Here is a 23,974-nt window from a genome sequence, read left to right as displayed (position 1 = left end):
AGGTTGGGGAATGCATACATACATGTGCTCCTGTGTGTGTGTGTGTGTGTGTGTGTGTGTGTGTGTGTGTGTGTGTGTGAATGAATGTGTACGTGCTTATAATGATAAATATTTGAGCTGTGAGCATTTTAGAAAGAAAATGCTGGTAGCAAAGCAGTCAAGGAGAATACAAAACTAATGATGTAACACTGACAGATAAAGGCACTAGCAAAGACGAGAGGTTAAAGCAAGAACATAAATGGGAGAGCTACTCCAATGCAAGGGAAAATTAGTTGCTTTGACATTTGAAGAAGAAAATTGAATTCTCAGTATTGACTGTGATAAGCGTCTGCATGTAGGAAAAGGACAGTAAAGTGTATGCCTTTCAGCTTAAAAATTGTCTATTGAAAGTGTGAAACAATGTTCTCCTTTGAGGGAAAAGAAAAAACACATGCATAGGCTTGGACATCCTACTTGTCATTGTTGGTCTATCTTTTCTTTTTTTTCCATTAATTTATTTATTTAATACCTTTCCAGCCTGATTGAATGCCCCTCCCTCCACTTCTCCAAGTCATACCCTCAAACAACCCTTTCCCCCGTACCCCCTTCTAATCAGAAAACAGGAGATCCCCCATGGGTAACCAACCTACCCTGGAACATCATGTCACAGCAGAACTAAGTGCATCCTCTTCCACTGAGGTCAAACAATGCAGTCCAGGTAGCGGGAAGAGATCTGAAATGGACCATGGAGTCAGAGACAGTCTCTACTCCTATTGTTAGGGTACCCACATAATCACCAAGCTGTACATCTGCTACTGATGTGTAGGAGGCTTAGGTTCAGCTCATGCATGCTTTGTGGTTGTTGGTTCAGTCTCTGTGAGCCCCTATGGGCCCAGGAAAATTTACTTGGTAGGTCTTCTTATAGAGAGACTCGGTAGGTCTCTCTTTCACCTAGTTCCCTCCCTCTGTCTGCCCTTCTGAGTAGTTTGATTATCCTCAAGGAAGGTCTGTTTTTTTTCTTCATCAAGAGTCTAGACAGAGGAATTGGAGAGCTATCTTAAGCCTTTCTTGAAATGAAAACACTGGTTTCCAGTGCAATGTTCATTTTCTGACTTTCTGTTTATGGGCAATCTTCCCTTCAGCTCCAAACTACCACATTGATTTCAGAAAGTCACAACAAGTCCACAAAGGAAGAAGATGTGTAATAGTTGCTGGGCAAGGCTTTTGGGAAATAGAGCAATATTTCAGCTTTAAAAAAAATCACATAGAAGTTGTAGTCCCAGTTGAACACATTTTTATCACTACAATGATGTAAAATTATTAAAACACTGCTGTAATTCCAAGCAGCCATGCCTAGTAATAGGGCTTCTCTATGCCCTGTCAAGAGGATCACACATTAAGTGACACATGGCGAGCAGTGTCATCCTGAGTTGAGTGGCATGAACTGAGGATGGACTTCTGTGACTTATTAAATGTTCTTCTGTGATATTTTTCTGTAACCCCCATGCTCCTGTTCTGAGTAGAGGTGTCAAGCTGACTGCTGTTTTATGAGCACAGGTCATAAGACACTCTCCCAGTTGTGGCAGTATTCCGTTAAATATTTTTGCTGCTGTTTTTTTTTTTTTTTTTTCTGTTTGATTGTTTTTGTGTTTCAGGTACCTTAGGTAGTTAAAAAAAGAGTTAAAAAAGTTCTGATATGAAAACTCTTTAAATTATTATTTTTACTGTATTATGCTGAATGTCACATAAACCACACAGAATTTTGATTACCTCTTATATATCAGATATTAGTTCAGTTAATCCATCCAGTAGATAAATGAGGTGGTTATTTTAGCATCAAATACTAAGTATAAGGACACATGTAGATTTAGTTAATTAGCCCAAGATCAACTGGATTCAAATGATGTCTGAACAGAACAACTGTGGTTTGAGGGGGATATTGAATCAATTGTTATGTCTGTGTTTTGGATAGAAAAGGAAATGCTGATTTCTTTCAATACTCAAATATCAGCTTTATCATCAGTGCCACTACATGGTAAATATACAGAAGATCCAAATTAAATTCTTACCAGCCCAATGTTACGATGTTCAAATTAGTCCCTAGGGTGAGAATCATAATTATGGAGCCAGTAGATCTCATGGATAAAGATGTGCCTCACCCTTTCTGAGGATCAGCAGCACAAAGTCAATGCTGCCCAAACCTCTGCATATATGGGAGATGACATCCAGACCCACCTTACAAATGTTCCTCAGTAGCATTTGATAGCTGCTGAGGATATAGGGTCATGCTGTGTGGCCGCTGGTATGTTTTCCAAGTTCTATATGACCCTAAGCCCTGTATGGTCAGCACAAATTACACCATGATTTTCCTAAACTAATGTGACTTCTAATTGTTTTCTGAATATTTAGTGTTATACTCAGAGAGAAGTATGACTCACCAGCTTCAGCCAAGAAGTTTTTCTTTGCAAAAGCTGTGGACTCTTACAGGAATCCACAAGTAGCCAAAATTCAGGAATAAGTGACCACTGGGGATTATGTAACCCCAACTGATACATCTGCAACACAACTCCTATAACTAAGGCTCAGAAAAATATCACAGAGGAGAGAGCAGAAAGATTACAAAAGTCAGAGTCCCGGTGCATCTACTAATATGTAGTGTCCTTTACAGAAAGCAATATAAACCCATGAAATATCAATAATAAGGTTCCATGTATAAGAAAAGTAAAATCATGGAACAAATTCTATGAGGTCATACCCATAGCTGAGTACCTACAGAGTCAATGGCTGCTGAGAGTGATAGGTTCTGTTGCTTCCGGGAGCAAGCTCACTCATAGCCTGTCCATTCCTAAGTGGTCAGCCGTGGACACATGTATATATGAGCAATGTTTAATGTATACAATAAATTGTATATTTGTGGTATGTGTGTGTGTATGTTTATGTGTTTGAATAGCAATAATAATTAAATATGATGTTATTAATTTAGAAAAAATATCAGAGGCATGGAAGACATTGAGGAAGGAAGGGACAAGAGTGATGTACCTGAAGTGCTTATGTGAAATGCTTAAAGAAGTTTTCAAAAATTTTTAAGAAGATTAAATCTAAGAAAATTAAGAGGGTACATTATTGTGGAATACAAGAGTTGGAAATGGAAATGATTATGTATATTATCTTATGTTATTGTATACCTGTATGAAATTCTCAAAAACATTAAAATGCCATAGTCTTTACTAGTGGATACTTCACTTCTAGTGAGCAGAGAAACGGTGATATTTACTTCTGTCCGATACCTCTAAGAAAGCAAAAGTTTTACCAGTCAAAAAGAAGAGATGATTCTCACTAAACATTGCACATGTATTTTCTGTAAATACACAAATAAATAGATAAATAAATGAATAAATAAAGTCTTCCAACTACATTCATTTATCTCATTTAGGAGTTTTTGTGTCTGCTTCTATACTATGATCTTAAGTGAACAGTACATCGATTCATGCAGAATAAAACATCAGGTAGTTTACACCTCCGAATCAATAAGAAAGCACTGTATTAGAAGAATTCAGTATGTTACCTTCATTGTACAAGTTCCAGTTGTATTTTGGAGTAGCACACAGAGACCTGGTTATGCCAGATTTGGACATCAGGAGCCTTGAAAAGTTAAAGTTCCTCTTACACAATTAGAAGAATTAACTACTAGCTATGTGTTTGTAGTAGCCTAAATTCTAAATCATCTTCCTACAAACCAGTGTAGCTGGGAGAGGGCACTCCCTTTCCTTGATCAACATAAGCTCTAAAGATCCAATTCTTTAGCGTACATGACAATGTCTTGTTGGCTCAATTTTTACCAGACATTATTGCTTCAAGCATTGTGGCTGTCTCTGTCACTCATGAAGCCTGTGAGTGGCTACCTCTTTTCTTGGACACTAGCATTAGAGAGTAATATAGACAAAGAATTCTTAATTTTCAATGTTGGCCTGATTTGTCTTCTTGCCTCACCAAATGGTACTATATCATGAAATGTACAATTGTTGAACAGCCACTACTTTATGGATTAATGTGTGAATGAATACACAGAGAAGTAAAATCAGTATTAGTGTAAAACTTGTTACTCCTACAACCTCCTGGATTGTTTTCCTTTTCTAAATCACAGAAACAGATGTGTGAAAAAAAGTAAGGGTGGGTCTGCTTCTAAAGCAAAATCTAACTTTCTTCTACATGGTGATTTTCCAGTATCTGGTCTTAAAGACTAGATCATTTCATCATTAAATATAGCACAATGAAGTTGTGCTTATCTACAATGAAGTTGAAGCCAATGTGATAATAATAATAATAATAATAATAATAATAATAATAATAATAATAACAGCTCTCGGTGATTCTTGTGCAAGCCGTAAATTTGTTTGGCTTAGTTTGCTTTGAGAAAGGATAAAAATCTCTTTTATAATACTAACATGATCTCCTGTTATTAAATCCTAAATTGTAACAACAGCTAGCAGTTTCAAATGTCTGTATTCGTGGATGCTATGATAAACACTTGACATAGATTATCTCATTTAATCCTCACAGAAACCAAATGAAGTGTTTACTGTCATTATCTCTATTTGATGAAGAGGATGCTGAGGCTCAAGGAGAATTAATAACTTGTCCAAGACCAGCTAATGCCAAGTAATCGAGAGTGAATAGCATGTGTGTACAAAGACTAGCCTGGACCAGCGTATTTTTGAGAGGATAACCCACAGGGAAGAAGTATCAGGTGAGCAGATTTCTTGATACTAATTGAAGTGGACAACTAAACATCAGACCAAGAGCGGCCCAAAAACTAAGCCAAAGGCTTATCTCATTGAGAGGATCACTGGACTCCTGAAAACGTCAGAGGTTGAGTCCCAAACTTTGAAGTTTCATTTCTGAAATGTAGGCAAATGCTTTGCCTTAGCATTTATAACTTAGTTCCTCAAAAGTGATAAGAGCTCCTTAATGTGATAAATGTTCTCAGTGGTTTGGTTTCAGAGATTGCTGGATTTGGGCTTTTGTCTGCCCCATAAACATCTCAGAATGCCTGACTTAAACAGTCAGCTTAGTAGACAGTTTCCATAACATATTGAGTTTCCAAATAATTTGGCACTCTGGGGCAGGATGATCACTGTATCTCAGGAAGACAAACCTTCTGGGTTTCCAGACCCCAAAATAACTTTGCCTGTCACTTAACAAATCAATGGTGGAGCTGTCACTGAAGTATTATGGTCTGGAGCCATCAATCACATGCTAGTTGCAATATGTATTTAATGAAGCGATGTGCTCATGTGGTAACGTCACAAAGGTAAATAGCTTTCCTGTTGTGTACTTTTTGTCTTGCGTTTTTAGTTGACCATTTTCAATATTCAGGGACCGTTCTCTCATCTTTCACTTTATCTCACTGCCATGGTATTCTTTGCTCCAACAGAAAGTAAATTTTAACTTGATTGTGGTAAGTCTCAGTCAATGTGTGGTTGACCGGGAGATTGATGAGTTTATTCTCTGGGCTGACAATGAGATGTGGGGAGAGGTGAAGTCTAGGGTAACCCAAAAGAAATGAATTGAATTTCAGAATTTCTGACTTCTCTTGCATATGTCAATGTCTTTCAGAAGTTATCTCTGTGCCAGATAGATTACAATGCTCTTGGTATGGTTTGTTATCTTGTACTCTGTTTGTAAAGACCACAAATATAATTTTATTCCTTACAAACCTCCCAATCGAAATTAATATATTCATATGCTTTATAAATATAAAATGTCTCAAACTAATAGAAATAATTTATAATTTAGCAGTAGGACTATCTTTGCAAGTCAAAGAGGGTTATGTTTCATAGATGTGATACATATTTTTACCCCACTGGACAGAACATTGCTCAAAGAATAGCTGTTATTCCAAAGGCAGCCATGCTTACAAAACAGGGCATGATACATCTACTGTGAAGACTCTTAGTTTCTTTGAATTTTTGTAGTATAGCAAGATGATTAGTATGTATGTTTATATCATACTGTTTATGTTTTAAATGAGATAAATATAATATGGAAAAAGTGATTACCTTTTGTGTTTTGCCTCACCAAATCCTATGGTCCTCATACAAAAGAGTAGTATTTCCCAAAAGAATGTTGTTTCTAATTATGTGATTATAAGTCCACATAGATGTGTGGACAGGTATGCACGTATGCATTACGTAGATCAGTAATCATTTGAAAAACATGATTTGTTTTACAAAGCATCCATTGTGCTTCCTATATATCTGGGGTGGGTGCAGAAAGAGGAGTGAGTTAATTGGTGAAAAGCAGTGAAATTCCTTTTTTACACATTTACTTTGCAGAGCGTGGACACTTATTTGCTAGTCGAATGTCCTTGAAATATTACTTCATCTCCTCCTTTGTTTTCATTGTTGTCAGAAGGACAACAATCACAGCACTGACCTCATAAGTTTATTATCAATACAGTAAAGCTATGCATATAAAGAATGAGGAATGGTGCCTAGCATAGAAAAAGCACTCATGAAACATTATCACAGTTGTTTTAATTTCATGATGCATAAAGTTTCCTCACAAACACAGGAAATGTATGCCAGTCAGAAATGGAATCAACCTTGATTTGGTTTCAATATTTGTTGATTCTAACGGAAGCTTTTAAGACCCTCTAGTTGTCTCTTAATGGATATCAAAGTTGAATCAGACTATGTATTTAGGGTCCTTTATGGTGACTTTTCTGTGTTATTGAAACTGGATTTAATATCACTTCCTCCAATCCTCCTTGATGAACCCAAAATTTCTGATTGTTTTGTGATGTTTTCAAAAACTCAGACTAGCTAGTGCTTGGCAAGAGAAGCAGGTAGGAGAGCGCCATTGATCTATCTGTACCTCTGAAACCACAGATGGCTTAGTATCTGCATGCATGCTGAGTAGAGATAGGCAAACAAGTCCTGTCACTTCCCTTACACACACACACACACACACACACACACACACACACAAATACACGTCTACTTTTTCATGGCAGGCAGAAATTTAACCCACAGTGTGTAATCTTTCTTCTAGGGAAAAAAAAAAAAAAAACCTTGGCAAATAAGTAAATAAGTAGGTATTCCTTTAAGGCTATATCAGGTTCAACAGTCCTAAGCATAGGTACACCTTTTTGTATAAGAACATATACACATCTGACTGCATTTCAAGATGGCACAGCTCTTGATAAAGTGTGACTAGAAATCTTCCTTTCTATTTTGGCTTCTGCTAACTTGCTCTGATCCTCTTTCTTTCCCATTGGCCCTATTCCATTTGACTTTCCTCCGATGATCCATCCTTTGACTTTTTTAAAATGTAATTTTATTTTTATTAATTACACTTTATTCACTTTGTATCCCCCCATAAGCCCCTCCCTCCTCCCCTCCCAGTCTCACCCTCCCTCCGCCTTCTTCACGAATGCCCCTCCCCAAGTCCACTGATAGGGAAGGTCCTCCTGTCCTTCCTTCTGATCTTAGTCTATCAGATCACATCAGGAGTGGCTGCATTGTCATCTTCTGTGGTCTGGTAAGGCTGCTCCCCCCTCAGGGGGAGGTGATCAAAGAGCAGGCCAATCAGATTATGTCAGAGGCAGTCCCTCTTCCCATTACTATGTGACCTACTTGGAAACTAAATTGCCATGGGCTACTTCTGTGCAGGGGTTCTAGGTTATCTCCATGCCTGGTACTTGGTTGGAGTATGAGTCTCTGGGAAGACCCCTGTGTTCAAATTTACACCTAAAGAAACTAATCAAGAGAGAGGACCCTGAGTAAAATGCTCAACCCCCATCCTGATAGGCAAAGAGGATGGACATCAGAAGAAGAAAACAGGAAACAACCTAAGAACCTGCCACAGAGGGCCTCTGAAAGGCTCTGCCCTGCAGACTATGAAAGCAGACATTGAGACTTACGGCCAACTGTTGGGCAGAGTGCCTGGAATCTTATGTAAGAAGTGGGAAATAGTAAGATCTGGAGAGGACAGGAATCTCATAAAGAAAGCAACAGAACCAGAACCAGAAAATTTGACTTTCTTTTGATAACATGAAAATGCTAACTGTGCAGATGCCAAGGGTGAAAGGGTTCTTCTTCCTCACTGAACTGCATGTAGCAACCCTCTTTTCTCATTCCCAGGGTGAGCTTTGCAATTTTTTAAGAAATAGTTAATATGTGTCATTAAGTTCATATAGAAATGAAAATGAACAATTCTACTTAATTGTTCAGTTTCAAAATAAAAACAAAAACAAATTACTGAACAAAATTGTTAAACATGCTTTTAAAATTTGAGGTGGCTTTTAGCTCTAATAAAATGGTGAAAATTACAAAGGATTTATTGTTGTTCTTTAAACTTTTAAAACCAAACATTTTTCTGAGTAAAACATTAAAAGATTTTCTGTATAAGATATAGGAAAGTAAACTTAATTTAAGTAACATATTTAATGGAGCCAATTCACATATCACAAGTAAGTTAATAAACCTCAAATTAAAACCTCTGTATTCAGTCACATCATTGCTTGGTTCAGCAGACAACAGTGAAGATCGTGCTTTTCAGAGTGTAAGTTTTTGGTTGCCAAAATCCCCGGCTCTCTCCTTGTTCAGCATATCCTAGCAAGACACGGATATCCAGAACTCTAAAGTTAGCCCTTTTTCTCCATGAGGAAGGACAGCTAAGCAACAGGAAGATGATTACTTTTAGTGGACTCTTAAACCAAATAAATTGAGTGCCATGTTAAATACTTCAATCAGCCATATTTTATTCTCCAGTGCATGTTCACTAACTGCTTCCTAGCTCTTCTGTGCAAGATAGGAGTTGGGTAATAAATGGACTAAAATTTTGTTTTCTGTTCTTGGAGACGCCATAACCACTTAGGGAAAGAGTCATCCAAATAACTAAGTGCACAGGCTATGTTATTTGCATAGACCTATGGAAGCTCAGAGAAGGACCAGCCCGAGTTTACATAGAAGGAAGTACAGAGTGAAGTTCGGTGTCACCAAAGGAAACGTAGTTTACTAAATTTTATATGCTAAATGTATTTCAACAGGAATATAATATACTTTAATATTATTTTTCCAAAGATTTAATTCTTTGCTACAATCATATTAAAATAGCTACTTACTAGCTTACTCTATGCATGTAACAAAATTTGTTTACTCTGATCCTATTTTTGGTCACTGGAATTACTCTTGGTCTTAGAAGGAAACAGCAAACATAGCTTCTATGCATGTTCATATAGTGCATGTGGTTGATTCCATTCTTAGACCTCAGTCAAGTATGTGACACAACTTACTCAGTGGAACACCATGCTTTTTAAACTTTGACCTATTTCCTCAAGCTAATATTAAACAACACTGCTCTCTGTTTGACCACACTTGGTATCAAACATAAATATTTTGTGTTGTTTGACTTTGGACAAGTTGCTTAAGCGACATTACTCTGTTTCCTTTCTTTAGGTTTTTGTTCTGTTTGGTTCAGTTTTTTTTTTTTTTTTTTTCAAGACAGAGTTTTTCTATGTAGCCATGGCTGTCCTGTACTCACTTTGTAGACCATGCTGATCTCGAAATCACAGAGATCCACCTGTTTCTACCTCCCTGAGTCCTGGGATTATAGTTGTGTACCACAGCATCTGGCTTGTTTCTTTATTTTAAATTGAGGTAGACAAAAACTTTTAATTTTCTTTGAGATTTTAATATAATTACATCTTTTCTTTCATTTTTCTTTCCTCTTTCCAAACCGTCTCATGTCCCTTTCTGTTTTTAAAATCTATTATACAACAACATATACAATATATAATATATTAGTTATGTGTATGTTCATATTAATAAATTTATAAATGCAATTTTTTTCAAATTATGAAGATAATAATAGTGACTTTGAAATTATGCTTCAGTAATTAAATAAGAATAAATACATATTGATTCACATATTTTGAACACAGGACTAAGGTAAACTGCTAAACTCTGACATGATAATCACAGTGTTCTATATGTGTTAATTTAACATCTTAATGACTTTCAAACAAGAATCAAGCAGTGCTTACAGAGGAGAATGTGAAGTTTTGCTTGACATTGATCATGTGGCTCAAATCTTATTCCTATCTAATAGATCTCATAACTAACTTTATGTTAGCTACCTACTAGTTTATGCTCAGGAATTATGCCTGAGGTGCAGAAATGCTGCAGTACTAAGTGAGGAGACAGAATTATATGACATTTTATTTTACAACTTGAGGCCCTTGTCAATCTGTAAGAACTTTAGTCAGATATATGAAAAGGAGCATAAGGTTGTATGTTCTTTCTTCTGTAGATAACTAAATGCGTCATCTAAATTAAGTGCTGGCTTGACTGAAGCCATATTCAAACTATTATTGTGCTTTAAAAACAACATGGATGCTATTACTTAGTGAAGGAGAAGGTATGCTGTGCAAAGCACACACTTTCCCCAAAATTGTCTGTGTGTTTTCCTTTCCATAGTATATTGATGTGGGGCATTGACTTGAAGGACTTGGATTTATTTTTGAACTCCTGTCAGCACTCCATAATTAACATTGCCCAGAAGAGAGATGCTATTTTGCCTCCTGCATCATCAACATAACTGTCAGCAAATAAGAACGTCTTCTTCGCCATTGCTGCTGCTAACGTAAGAAGCAGAAAAGAACAGCTGGAAGGTCCCACACTGGGCTGTTGGGAGGACTGGCATTTGGTGCAGTACACTGTAGCTTGCACACACCTATTTTTGCCTTAAGAATGTGTCTTGAAATGCCACTTAATTCCAATCTACTCTTAACTTTCCAGTTTGATATATTTGCTGTTCTCAACAATGTCATTTTACATCCTTGACATAAAAATGAGTGGGTAATGCTGATTTACCAGTAGTTATGTTACTTTCTTTATTATGTTTTTTGGTTGTTTTTCTATATTCCATGTAATGCTTTCTGTCCTATAATTTTCTTGAAATTTATAATAGGTATACATAATTAATCTTTTTGGAAACGAAAGATAGCCATGAATAAATATTGCTTTAGTAAATGGCCAATACTAAAGCACAGCTCTTTAATAGTAAAAACTTCTGATGCCTCAGCATTTACTGTGTATCCAACTTCTGTAGTATAAAATAATATAAGACAATTTTCTTGTATAAGATGATGTTTTAATTTTTCAAGTTAATACATAATAGTATATTGAGATTATACAGGCAGTTCAAAATCATTGACACTTGTTAAAAGTCATAACAATTAATTTCTTATACTTCTGAGAGGTTTTACTATTAAGTATGTCCTTTTTTTCTAAACTGAAAACACAAATCCGTAGAACAGTTTTTACAATAATGTTCACTGTAGTGTTATTCATAGTAATTCCTAAAGGTGAAAACAACTCAAATGTCAACTTAGTAATAGATAAACAAAATGTGAAATATTCACACAACTGAAATCACTTAGAAATTAAAAAAATGAAATCCTGATGTATGCAGTAAGAAAATAAAATGTTTTACATACACTAGTAAACCATTTATGCTTTGTGAAGGTAGACAGAAAATATAACATAGTCTATTTAAGAACATTACAGTGAAATTAAATCAAAGTAGTATTAAGGGACACAAATAAGCTAATCCATAGAAAGAAAAGGTAGATTCAACCACAACTAAGCTAACTGGACTCATGATGTGTTTTCAGAAAATAAAGGTCTTTTTGCTGAGCCAGTCTCCCAGCAGTCAACTCCTGGGACCCACATGGCAGAAGGAAAAAAACAGTTCCTGCAAATTGTGTCTGACCTTGATATGAGCACGATGATAGAGACATCACCAGCTTTCCTTACATACAAACAAATGAATGTGCTTAAAACAAAACAAAACCAAGGAAACTATATACAAGCCTAACAAAAATAAATAAGAAATATGCAACATTGGGAATGACTTACCTTTTTTTGGGTTTGGTTTGGTTTGGTTGTTGTTGTTGATGATGATGTTATCCAAGGATGGGTTTCTTTGTGTAGTCTTGGCTATTCTGGACACACTTTGGAGATCAGGCTGGCCTCAAACTTGCAGAGTTCTGCCTGGTTTTCCTCCCTGAGTGTTGGGATCACAGGAATGCTCCACCCTGCTAGATTTGACTTAGTTTTTTAATATCACACTAAAACCATAATGAGCCCAGGGGGTCCTGCAGAGACTTATGCACCAACTAAGGACCATGCATGGGAAGGACCTAGACCCTCTGCTCAGATATAGCTGATTGGCAGCTTTGCAGCTCAGTTCCCCAAGTAAGGGGAGCAGGGACTATCTCTGTCATGAGCTTGGTTGCCTGCTCTTTGATCACTTTCCCCTGGTGATAAGGTCTTGCCAGACCACAGAGAAGAGGATCCAGGCAGTCCTGATACGACTTGATAAGCTAAGGGCAGATGACAGTGGAGGAGAACTCCATCTTTCAGTGGACTAGGGGAAGAGAATAGAAGGAAAAAAGGAAGTAGGGTGGTAGTGGGAAGAGTTGAGGGAGGGGGCTACAATTGGGATATAAAATGCAGAAACTGTAAAAAAAATTAAAAAATAACAAATACTAATAATAATTTTAATAAAACTATTAATAACAGCAAGAACAAAAATGAATTCATGGTTCCAGGTCTTGGGGGCAAGGCAGTTGGAAATGATAAAATGCTCTAAAATCTGTTATTGGTAATCATTATACAAGCTTGAAGTGATATTAAATATTGTCAAATTATGCTTTCTGTCAAGGTGGTATTTTTATGGGTAAATTATATTTCAATAAAGTTATTATAGAAATATATATATATATGCATACTCTTAATAGAAAGTGGAGACAAAGAGTAAATATAGAAGAAAATTACAGATAAAACTCCACATCTTACACAAACCTAATCAACATTTACATTGCGATACCTTCAGAGTATCTTTTTTTTTTTTTTCAATGCAGTTTATTCAGAAACCTTGAACAATCCTCGGACCCTGGGGAAAGCCAGCCCACAGCTTAAATAGCCTCTGGGTAGCCAACCCAGGCATGCCATGTGGGCAATGCAGATAGGTCCACATACATGGAAGCAAGCCAGATCCTCAGCCTTAGCCAAATGTGGAATTGTTCGTGACAGAGAGCACTCACCATCGGGAAGGTGGAAGGCGGAAACCAGCTCCATCTTTAAGGCATAGCATTCTGCAGCTCTCTACAGTTCCCCCTTTTTGTTTTAGATGCATCAGGCAAGAGTAGAGGTCTGATTTCTGATATTAGAAATAAATTGGGACTTTGTACCAATGTTCGTTTAGGTAAGAACTGGGAAATAGTAAGAGCTGGAGAGGACAGGGTCTCCACAAGGAGAGCAACAGAACAGGAAAATTTGAACACAGGGAACTTCCCAGAGACTCATACTCCAACCAAGGACTATTCATGGAGATAACCCAGAACCCCTGCACAGATGTAGCCCAGGGCAGCTCAGAGTATCTTTTAAATAAGTAAACTACATTTTGTTTATGTATTTTTAAAAGAAAGGTAGATGTTCACTCTTCACTGTTCTAATATCGATTGTTAAGTGTTGTTAATAAAAAACAAGAAGAGGTGCTTGTGGTCATTGATACATGCATGGCTCATCGATTGAGACCTGGAAGTGTTCAGGAATTAATTAATAATGGGGAGGCTGGAGATACTAGAGATGTTTTTTTCTTCCCACTTGGATCAGTAATGATGTTACCTCTTTGTAAGAATAGAACACAGGCAATAAATAAATAAACAAGTTAAATGAATGAATGAATGAATGAATGGAACAGATTTGTAGATGAATAAATAATTAAGCAAGAAACTGGGCCATGGTGGCTCATGGCTGTAATTCTAGCAGTCCAGAGGCAGAGACATGCAGATCTCTGAATTCCAGAACAGCCTGGTCTACATTGAGTTCCATAACAGCCAGGACTACACAGGAAAACCTGTTTAAAAAAAAGAAGAAGAAGAAGAAAGAAAGAAAGAAAGAAAGAAAGAAAGAAAGAAAGAAAGAAAGAAAGAAAGAAAGAAAGGAAAAGGAAGGAAAGAAGGAAAGAAGGAAGGAAGGAAGAAAGGAAGGAAGGAAGGAAGGAAGGAAGGAAGGAAGAGAAAGAGAGAGAGAGAAAGGAAGAAAGAAACAAAGGAAAAGGAAGGAAAGAAGGAAGGAAGGAAAGAAGGAGGAAGAGAAAGAGAGAGGGAGAGAAAGAAAGAAAGAAAGAAAGAAAGAAAGAAAAGAAAGAGAAAGAGGAAGAAATGGGTCCTGTATGTTGTTTCTGCCCTTTATATGTCTACTATGGTAAAGAGGCATTACCACATCATCACCAGAAGGGAGGGATGGAGGGAGGAAGGTAAGAGAAGTAGAGGGCCAATGGTTATATTTAAAATGCCCTTCCTATTTTTCTTATCCAGGGTAAAATGTGCATGACCCATTTTTTCTCACTGAAAACATTTCATTCAAGGAATTTTAGGCCACCAATTCTGATGCTGAACATGTAGAATAAGCTTCACGTATCTTTTTCCTAATGGAAGATTTAGTATACTTAAGAACATTTTAATGAATTCAAATCAGATTTACGACAGAATGAACAAATGAGAATAACAGAGGTCAAAATGTGCTTTCTAAATTGTTTGTTGCATCTGTTAGATCTTTCAGGAAAGAACTTAATGCAAGTTGATGTGTGATTGTTTCAGTTTTAAGAGAATGTAATTCAGTCTATGTCTGGTTTCATTAAGACTGCTGTGGGAACATGGGAGTAATTCAAAGAGAAGAGAGATGTGAAATGTACTGAGCGTGCTCACTGAAGCACATGTTTGTCTTACTGTTTACTGTTAGACCATGCATAGATCTATTAACTGATGTCTGTTCCAATTTAATATTTTGTAACTTTAATAACTTTGCTATTCAAGGACTGCAATCACTTCAGCTTTGGAACTCTGGACCATTTGTTGTCTGTGACACATCCAAAATGTGGTAGCAAAGACTCAAGGAGTAGACTGAGGTGTACATGACCTGTTGCTTCATGATAGATGTTTAAACTAAATTAAAATGAGTGGGATAACACCTTCTTTGTCAGTTTGCATTCAGTCAGCCTTACAGCTATTTATTAAAAAAGAGGTTTATATGGGAAAAGCTCCCAATAAGAACTAATGTCTGCCTCCTTGCATAACTTTAAATAAAATAAACATTATCTTTGGACTTTTTGTGTTACCAAACCATTTTATGAATCAATTACCTCACACTTCATAATAATCCTATTATTAATTTTTATGCTAAATGTGTAATAATATATGGAAACTAAAATTCTGGTTTTAATAGTATTTGCATGTGCAGTAACCAAAGCCTAATGAAAACAACTGTAAGCTGAAAAAAAGAAAGTCACAAATCATTCATGAAGTTCTATATTACTCTAATACTATTCATAAAGTTCAAGAATTCTAACACTTTAATTCTGCAGAAATCATAGAAGCTAGACTTTATTTATTGTTATTTCATAGAAGAGAAAACTGAAATTCCCAGGTCATAAGCTGAGTTCTTCATAGGACAAGGTTTCAGAACTAAATACACCCGTTATAAAGCATATTTTGTGGTCAAATATGCCAATTTTGAGGAGGTATCCAGCTCCTTCTTTGATAGAAAGTGAGTGTTCTCTTTTTGAAGCTCTTGATCTGTTTCCTAGTGCAGTTGTCTTTCTCATATTTTTCTTTATCCATGTTCATTTCCAAAGAGATTACAGATCACTGGAAATACTCAATGTCAAACATGATCATTATTTTAAAAAATATATTGTTGCCTAGGTAGGGGGTGGTGGTCAAAGAGCCAGCCACTGTGTCCATTTCAGAGACAGTCTCTGCTCCCCTTCCTAGGGAACCCACTTGGAGACTGAACTGCCTGACCCGGACAGTCCTGATTAGACCTGATAAGCTAGGGTCAGATAGTAGGAGAGGAGGTCCTTCCCTATCAGTGAACTATGGGAGGGACATGGGGACGTGGGAGGAAGGGTGGATGAGACCAGGAGAAGATGGAGGGGGCTACAGCCGGGATACAAAGTGAATAAAATTTAATACATAGTAATATTAAAGAAAAACATTTTAAAAATCTTGTGGAAAAAGAGCCTATGTATTTCCTGTAGTCAGAAAAAGTACAACCTTTACCCTGTCCACCTGACCTTCCTGACAAACACTCCGTGCTTTTACATGAAGTCAAGCAAACAAGAGGAAAAATGATTAGTTGATTTGATAGCAGCTACTGGATGTTATGTATTCCGTAGGTCCATTAGAGTATGGTAGAAGAACCCCAGGACTCTTAACTTGTCATGAGACAGTTCATGAGAGCTTTTCGTTGGGGTACCTTTGACATAAAGCTGAGTTCTGCACCTCAATGATGTACAAATGAAAAATAGTGAAGTTTCTAGCTCTCTCATCTACGTTTGGTCTTTGACCTGATTTTAGCCTAGTTTGCTGAAGGGTAGAAGTCGAAACATGAGTAACTCTTGGGCCGTCAGGCTTTTACACATTTAGATGTTAGACATTTCACCAGCCCTTTGCATATGATAAATAGCATATTATCTTCTTGGACTTCCATCAAAAAATGCCCCTGACTTTGTGATTCAGGTAGCAGAATTAAAAATATAGATGTTCACATTTCAGGAGTTTGTATACTCTAGAGAAAGGTAGGAACATGATTAAGGAGAGAGAGAGAGAGAAAAAAAGAAATATATATACAGAGAGGAGAAACTGATGTCTTCTTTTTTTTTTAAATAAAAATACCGTTTTTCTGTGGCTAAAGCCCCCTCAATCGCTTTCTTCTTTTCTTTCTCTATTTAATTTTACCTCCTGTGAATGCAGCTCCAAGTTAAGCTATGATGGCGTTTCAAAGTTCAATCCAAGTATTTGCAGGACTCAGCTCTGGCCATAATCATCCCAAAATGACCAGGATTCATACCTCGTAACACACAAGATACACTCACTGGACTGAAAGAAATTTCAAAAGGCCATTTTAGAATTAATCAGTCAGTCTCAGAAATATCAGAGGCAGAAACAAAGATGGAAATATGTGTACCGAGGAAAACTTTCTTCCCCGCTGTGAGCTTTTAAAACCAGAAAGCTTCATGCAAGGTTTGGAGAAGTATAATTTAGATAGTTACATTCTAAAGGTCTGGAATCAGAAAACATCAAGGGCAAAAATTCCCAAGCAAGTTCAAAATCCATCAAGGCAAACTCATTAGATTTTAAAGATTAAGCGTAATCCTCTCTGCCTGACTACTGTGCACTCCAGGCTTATTAAGGTGACAACATTGCCTTCTAGCTAGATTTCCTGATTTCTCAGAAATGGTCCTAATTCTTCAGCCCCACATTGTGCCTATTCTCACAGTCCTGTACTGAGCCTGTTAGTTACTGGCCAATGGTTTCCTAAACTTATTGACAATGGTGTGGCCTGATTTATTAAATCCTAGGATTGCTTCCAAGGTGTAAGGAGAGTAGCATCCAGATAACTAAATAGATACATGTTTCTAGAAATCTGACATTTCTTCATCATATAAACACCATGGTCTGATTGGTGTGTTCTTTCCTGGGGAAGACTATTTTTGTACACTTAGCATTCTTAATTCCCTATAGTTCATAGTGTAGGGTGGAGGCCCAGTAGGCTTTGGAATGTCTGTTGGTATTTCTCCAATACCAAATGATTATTCCTGAAAGCACATATGCATGTAACATTATACAAAGAGAGCAGATTATATTTGAGAATATGTACATATGCACATAAATTGATGTAATAACAATTAGAAAATAATAGAAAGTCATGAATTTGAAAGCTAAAAAGAAGAGGTGTATGGGAAGGATTGGGAAGAAAAAAGGGAACGGATGGAAGTTGTAATTATATTATAATCTCAAAAATTAAAAAAATGAATAAAATAATTATGATATAAACACATGAGTATTGTGGGAGTAGAACCCTGATATTTTAACTTGTTTCCCCTCAGTGCTCCTCATACAGATGTGACTAAATCTTTCAAATGTAGTCACAGTGTAGGTTATGGTTTCAATGTTTAACTATGCAGGAATTCACCATTAAGTTGATAATGTATAAAAATGTGTTGGTAATAACTGAGAGCAGTTTTTTTCTATCCCTTGCATCATAATAATCCACAGGAAGATTAGGAGAGGGGTCCCTTTTAAAATGAATAGTTTTTAAACCCTACTGCACAGCAATTAAATTGGAATCTTCCAGGCAAAACCAAGGTTCTTTGAATTTTGTAAAATTTCCTGTGTGATTATAAATTTTCATGTAGGATTGAGGACCACAGGTTTAAGTTTTTAAGCATTCAGTGGCTCAACCATGAAGCATAAAATGTTTTTAATTCTTATGGGAAAAGAAAAAGAAGAATTAGTACAGGGAAGAATATAAACTTCATATTGTACTTTATTTCAGTCTCTATTTTAGAAGCATAGAACACTATTATCAACAGAGTGATGTGAGTCTAAAATAATAGATAACGTCCTGGATTCTGACAGTTAGGATCTTAATTTTGATTAAGTTAATAACATTTGAAATTAATGTTCTTTGCTTGGAAGTGAGTAAAACTTCAAACTGTCTCTTAGTGTTTTTCAAATAGCTAAAAGAACTAAGACAGGAAAGCCTAAGTTGTCTACTTCAGAGCACTTTTTCTCCGTGATACTGAGAAACTCCAGCTAGGGACAAAGGGATTCACAATTCTTTTATTGGGAAACCAAAATTAGCTAAATTCTATTTACTAACATGGAGAAGCCTAAGAAAAACAAAAAAAAAGTATATGGAAATGACAGTGTAATTCTGATGCAAGTGGTTTAGGTCACGGTTGATGCAGGGAAGATGGAGAACTTAGCTCTGGGAAGCTTTGAGAAAACTTAGAACTACTGGCCTGTGATGCTTCTGGAGCCTGGGAGGAGGTAAAGAAGGTCTTGGGTTTTTGTTGCTGCCGTTTGTTTGTTTTTGCTTCTCTTCATTGCTATTTCCTCGTAATATTGCTCTTCCTGTGATTGATTTGGAGAATCTACAGACATGACTTTCTGAAATTTGTCAGAAGCTAAGCTACGCATGTGTTTTGAGTTGGGGCTGCGTAAGAGACAGTTGTGTCAGAAACAGCCCCAGTGCAGCTGGGTGTTCCCATCTGTCTCTTCTTTTATTACTATTAGAAACAAGCCAACCAGTTCAAGTGTTGATTTGAAGACTTGAAGATTGTTAAAATATAAATCTGTCACTCTCTCTTTCTCTTTCTCTCTCTCTCCAGCTGTTCTTTTCTTCTACAAAGTGTGTGGGACGTGATTCTTTAGCATTTTGATGAATTCACAATAAAAAATCTTTTGTTTGGCGTAAATCCTTAATTGGAAGTTTATAGGGATTACTGATAGCTGTCCTCTGGAGTGTGTGTACTGTGCATTTCCTCAGAGAGAAATAAGAGTCAGCTAAAAAGTTGTTTTTGAAGTAGCATAGTGATAAAATGCAGGGCCTCAAATCTGCCCTGACTGGTTTAAAGGTCCCACCTTTGTCATTTTTCCAGGAGTTCAGCTTCTCCAGAACTTAGATTTCTTCTCGCTAAATGAGAATAATAATAGTATCTGCTTTATAAAGCTGTCATGATTATTAGATTTTTCTAGCACACAAGAAACAGTATTGCTGAATCCACAGGTAGAATTACAAAAAACAAACAAACAAATAAACAAACAAACAAAAAGGTAAAGACTCTTGAGGCTTGACATTTCCCTGCCAAATCCACTAAAAAGGGAGCAGTAGTGGGATTGGGACTCTGTCTTCAATCTTTACTGGCCTGGGTTGGTGTCCTAACTACTATTTAGAAGATATATAAACTTAGGAAGCAATGATTGGCAGCTTTGCTAATTTGTATGTAAATTTAGGAAAATACAATATCTCCTTTTCCTACTTTGTGTAATGCTTGAACGAAGTCACCATTTATCGTCAACGTTTTCTCTCACCTTCAAGACTTTTTTTTTTTATTTTATTTTATTTTTATCAGTTACATTTTATTAACTCTGTATCCCAGCCGTGTCCCGATCCCTCATTCCCTCCCAGTCCCTCCCTCCTTCCCTCCCTCCCTCCCTCATCTCCACCGTGCCCCTTTCCAAGTCCACTGATAGAGGGGACCTCCTCCCCATTCATCTGATCCTGTTTTATCAGGTATCTTCAGGACTGGCTGCAAAAGTAGCTTCCTTACTGATCTCATGGTTTCCATTCTTATCCACTTAATAACTCATTCTCCACACAACATTCTGAAAAAACTAAGCATTGAAGTAGATTCCAAGTGTAACAAGTGCATCAATTTTCTGCAATGTTATAAATAAATGTCAGTCCCAAAAAGGTAGTCTCTTTGGGCCCAAACTCTCTATACCAAAAATCACCCTCCTTATCTCAAGTCCTCCTTCCTTTGCTCTGCTGCAATCGTGCATGCTTCCTTTATGATCCTGATCATACTGAACTTATTCTCACTTTGAAACTTTGAAAGTGATTGGGTCCTTTGCATATGTTCATACTCAATAACCATTTCCCTGAAACTCAGAAAGGTATTACTCCCTTCCTTCCTATCCTCACGGGCAGCACTTTAGAAATATCATTCATCATCCCATCAAAGGTGAACAATTTCCCAGGTAATCCAGGTTTGCTCACACCTTTAGCATCACTTGTCAGACCTTACAAATACCATTAGTATTTGTAATTAGTATCCCTACTTATAAACTACTTATCTTCTCTGACACTTAGAAGGGTAGGCATTGTCTGAATTATTATTATTATATTTCATAGTGGGTAGCACACAGTAGGTGTTCAATGAATGTAAGCAGAAGATAGAAACAGGCAAAAAGAGAGAGGGACTGTTATCACATAAAATATTCCTAGTGTATTTTTTGCACTACTAAAAGAAGATGTTAAACCAGAAGATTAAGCTCTGCCTAGACTTGTTCACTAATAAACAGAGAATAGCATTCAACATGGAGTCTAGATTCCAGAAGGAAGGAAAATTCACCACTACGCTTCTGAAGCGAGGAATCTGAGAACTGCCAACCTCTCGCAGCAAGAAGTATGAGTCTTTTCAGGTCATGGTTCTGACTACCAACTTTGGATTTGTCAGTTGTGTCAATGTGTGGTTGCTGGAAGTTGAGCCTTTGTAAGGACTCTGACAGCCAGGTGCTTCTGCCACAGTCATTCATTCTCCCCAAGGTTAAGTGCTGAAAGCACGAGATTGTACCAAATCCGTAACAGCCCTTGTTTTGGCAAGCTGGTGGGCCAGACTGGCATTTACCAGGAACACCTCAGTGTTGTAGCATTTCTTCTTTTCTTCAATAATAAAATGGATAGGATAATCTTAATTCTTGGCAGGATGCATCATGGCATATCTATTTTCAGAAGGCCTCATACTTTCTTCCAAATCTGTTCTCAGAGGCTCTTGTCTCACTGAAATTGCTTTTTCTGCCTCCACCAGCTGGACACTCAAAAACACGATATGAAGAGGACCTATTTAGTTTTGTCATTCTATCATCTGACAAAGAGAGAAATGTGAAGCCTCATCCCGATCTAACAATCGTACGTGGCTGTTTCACATACACAGAGAGAATGACATGCCTAACAAATGCCTCCTTCCTGTCAGTGGCTGCTCCACAAGACATCCTCCCACGATCTGTCTTGAAGGGCAGGGATTTTCAACTGTGAATATTGTGCATTCAGAGATAACCTCAACCGTATTGACACTGACACTTTAATGGCTAACTTTACTACAGGAATCCTTGTAATAAATATTAAGCCTACATAGATATTAGTTCCTTGAATGTTCATATTCAACCATTGGGAAAGCTGAAGTAAGAGAGGTTAATTCTGGCATCTAAAGTTACCCAATAATGTCACGAGGCAACCTGGCTTCAGATGCTCTTTTGTACAAGTAAAGATTTCTACTTTAATTTTTAATGCTGCTCATATAGAGCCAACACCATCAAAGGGACTTTTTGTGTAACTGTAAGCAAGATTTCAGGCTTGACATTGTAATTCTACTTCTAACCTTTTCCAATGTCTGAAAGTTATGACCAGAGCAACTGACTTTCCTTAGGTCCTGAGGTGAAATCTTCAAAAAGGATAGGATTTATGTTCTACACTATGGTAGATTTTTGGTAATAGGTAGTCAAATATATATGGAATGAAATATACATTTGGAATGAAAGATAAGTGCCATACACCTCCTATTTTCATGGTCCGCATTTCTATATAAATTACACCTTCAAGCAAACAAGTAAAATGAATAATGAACCATTGAAAGTGAGGTGAGTTTAAGTGTTTGTTGAAGCAATAAGATCTTCCATGATGGCCACAGTCCAGAAAATGGAAAAAAGAACACAATTTCAAAGCATGGCTCTCTAGTGATTAGGTATTATTCATGAGTTCCTTTAATATCTTATCAACTCTCTGTATGGGCATATTTGCACATACAAGTGTGCACATTTATATACTCTTAGACAATCAGTTTAACATTAAGTAGATCTTTCTGGAAAATGCATGGAATATCGACATCAACTTTTTAACTATTCAGAGATGTTCCTGCAAAATCAAGGCATTGTGGCTTTAGGATTTTTCCACTGGATGATTAGCAACTCACTGAACATCAGTTGCTTAATCCATAAAATGGGATTTTTAGAGGCTCACTTTTAAATCTCAGTGGAGGAAAGGATGTGATTAATTACACAGAGAATACAAATTTCTGTATGATTCATAGGTAAACTTAAATGAGGACAACAGAATTCATTTCCTACTTAAATGATGAGCTACAACTAATGTTATATGGTTGGAAATTTAGAGTTGGAAAGTCAGACCATTCCTGAGCTTTTTTTTTTTTTTTTTTTTTTAATTTTTATTTTGCTAGACAGAAAAGAAATTGAGCCAATATCAGAATAATCACTTTTGGATAACTCAACTTTATCATTAAACACAGAATTATAAACATTTTCAACCTTTCATCAACATATTTGTGGTGACTACTAGATCACAAAAGAAAAAGATATAATAAAGAATTAAAATAGCCTTTACTCAGAAAAGAATTAACGTGCCAAATAGGAAAGGAACTGTTTCCAAGGAGGAAGTAAAATTGAATTTCTAAATCCTCTAGAGAGGCTCTTGACAGTACAGAGTATCAAAATATGATTGCACTTTGCAGGTGAGTGTGTGTGTGTGTGCTCATGTATGTATGTGTGTATATATGCATGTATATATGCATGTATATTTATATATGTGTTTGCATACATATATTTTATGTATGTGTGCATATGTATGTATGCATGTGTGTATGTATGTGTATTTATATGTGTGTGTGTATATGTGTGTATATGTGTATTTATTTATATGTATGTGTACTTGTATGTATGTGTGTATTTGTGTGAGCATTGTTGGATGTGGGAAGAAATCTAAGGAATAATAAAAAGAAAACCCACATGTTTCACAAAAGCTAAAGAAAAGAAATGAACATGACTTTTTTTTTGTATGAAAGCTTCTGAATAATTAACTTTTTTCATGAAAATTTTCCAGTGCTGAAATCTTTCAAAGAGTGTGATGTATAATCTCCTAAAATGATTATCACACTTATTAAAGATGCAAAATTATTTTTTAGAGGAGGAAAGAAGAGCCTAAGGATAGTTGAATTTGTAAATAGGCAGATGTTAGGTAAAGGTGGGAAATATTCGCAGCAGATTCTGAGGAAGAAACAATTTACACATGGGGTTTGTGGAAATGAAGCTGGGTACCGTCTTCAAAACTATGGAGTTAGCACTTTCCTGTAGAATCTTTTTTGTGTAATTGATTTTTCCTGCGAAAATAATGAATTGCTTTCCACAGAAGCAACTGGAATCACCAGGAAGAAGAAGAAAAAGAAGGAAAAAAAAAAAAAAGTAAAGCTGGAAATCCAATTTGATCAGGACCTGAAGGGTTAATCTTCCAGTTACCACAAGGTGGCGGGTTGGGACTGGTTTTGGAAACTGCAGGCTCTA

At 36.6% G+C, this 23,974-nt stretch overlaps 1 protein-coding gene across 6 annotated transcripts in view; it reads left to right on the top strand.

Moving 5' to 3' along the window:
- Lrrc4c (leucine rich repeat containing 4C) overlaps window positions 1–23,974 on the top strand; it is a 1,367,614-nt gene that overhangs the window by 242,937 nt on the left and 1,100,703 nt on the right. For all 6 annotated transcript variants that reach the window (XR_009587505.1, XM_060372132.1, XM_060372131.1 and 3 more), the window contains exon 2: window positions 4,540–4,726. The gene's annotated coding sequence lies outside the window, so the exon portion shown is untranslated. The remainder of the gene's footprint in view (window positions 1–4,539; window positions 4,727–23,974) is intronic.

The sequence above is a fragment of the Meriones unguiculatus genome, chromosome 18, assembly GCF_030254825.1.
Source record: "Meriones unguiculatus strain TT.TT164.6M chromosome 18, Bangor_MerUng_6.1, whole genome shotgun sequence".
In the NCBI taxonomy this organism is placed as follows: domain Eukaryota; kingdom Metazoa; phylum Chordata; class Mammalia; order Rodentia; family Muridae; genus Meriones; species Meriones unguiculatus.
This window is presented reverse-complemented; position numbering and strand designations above follow the sequence as displayed.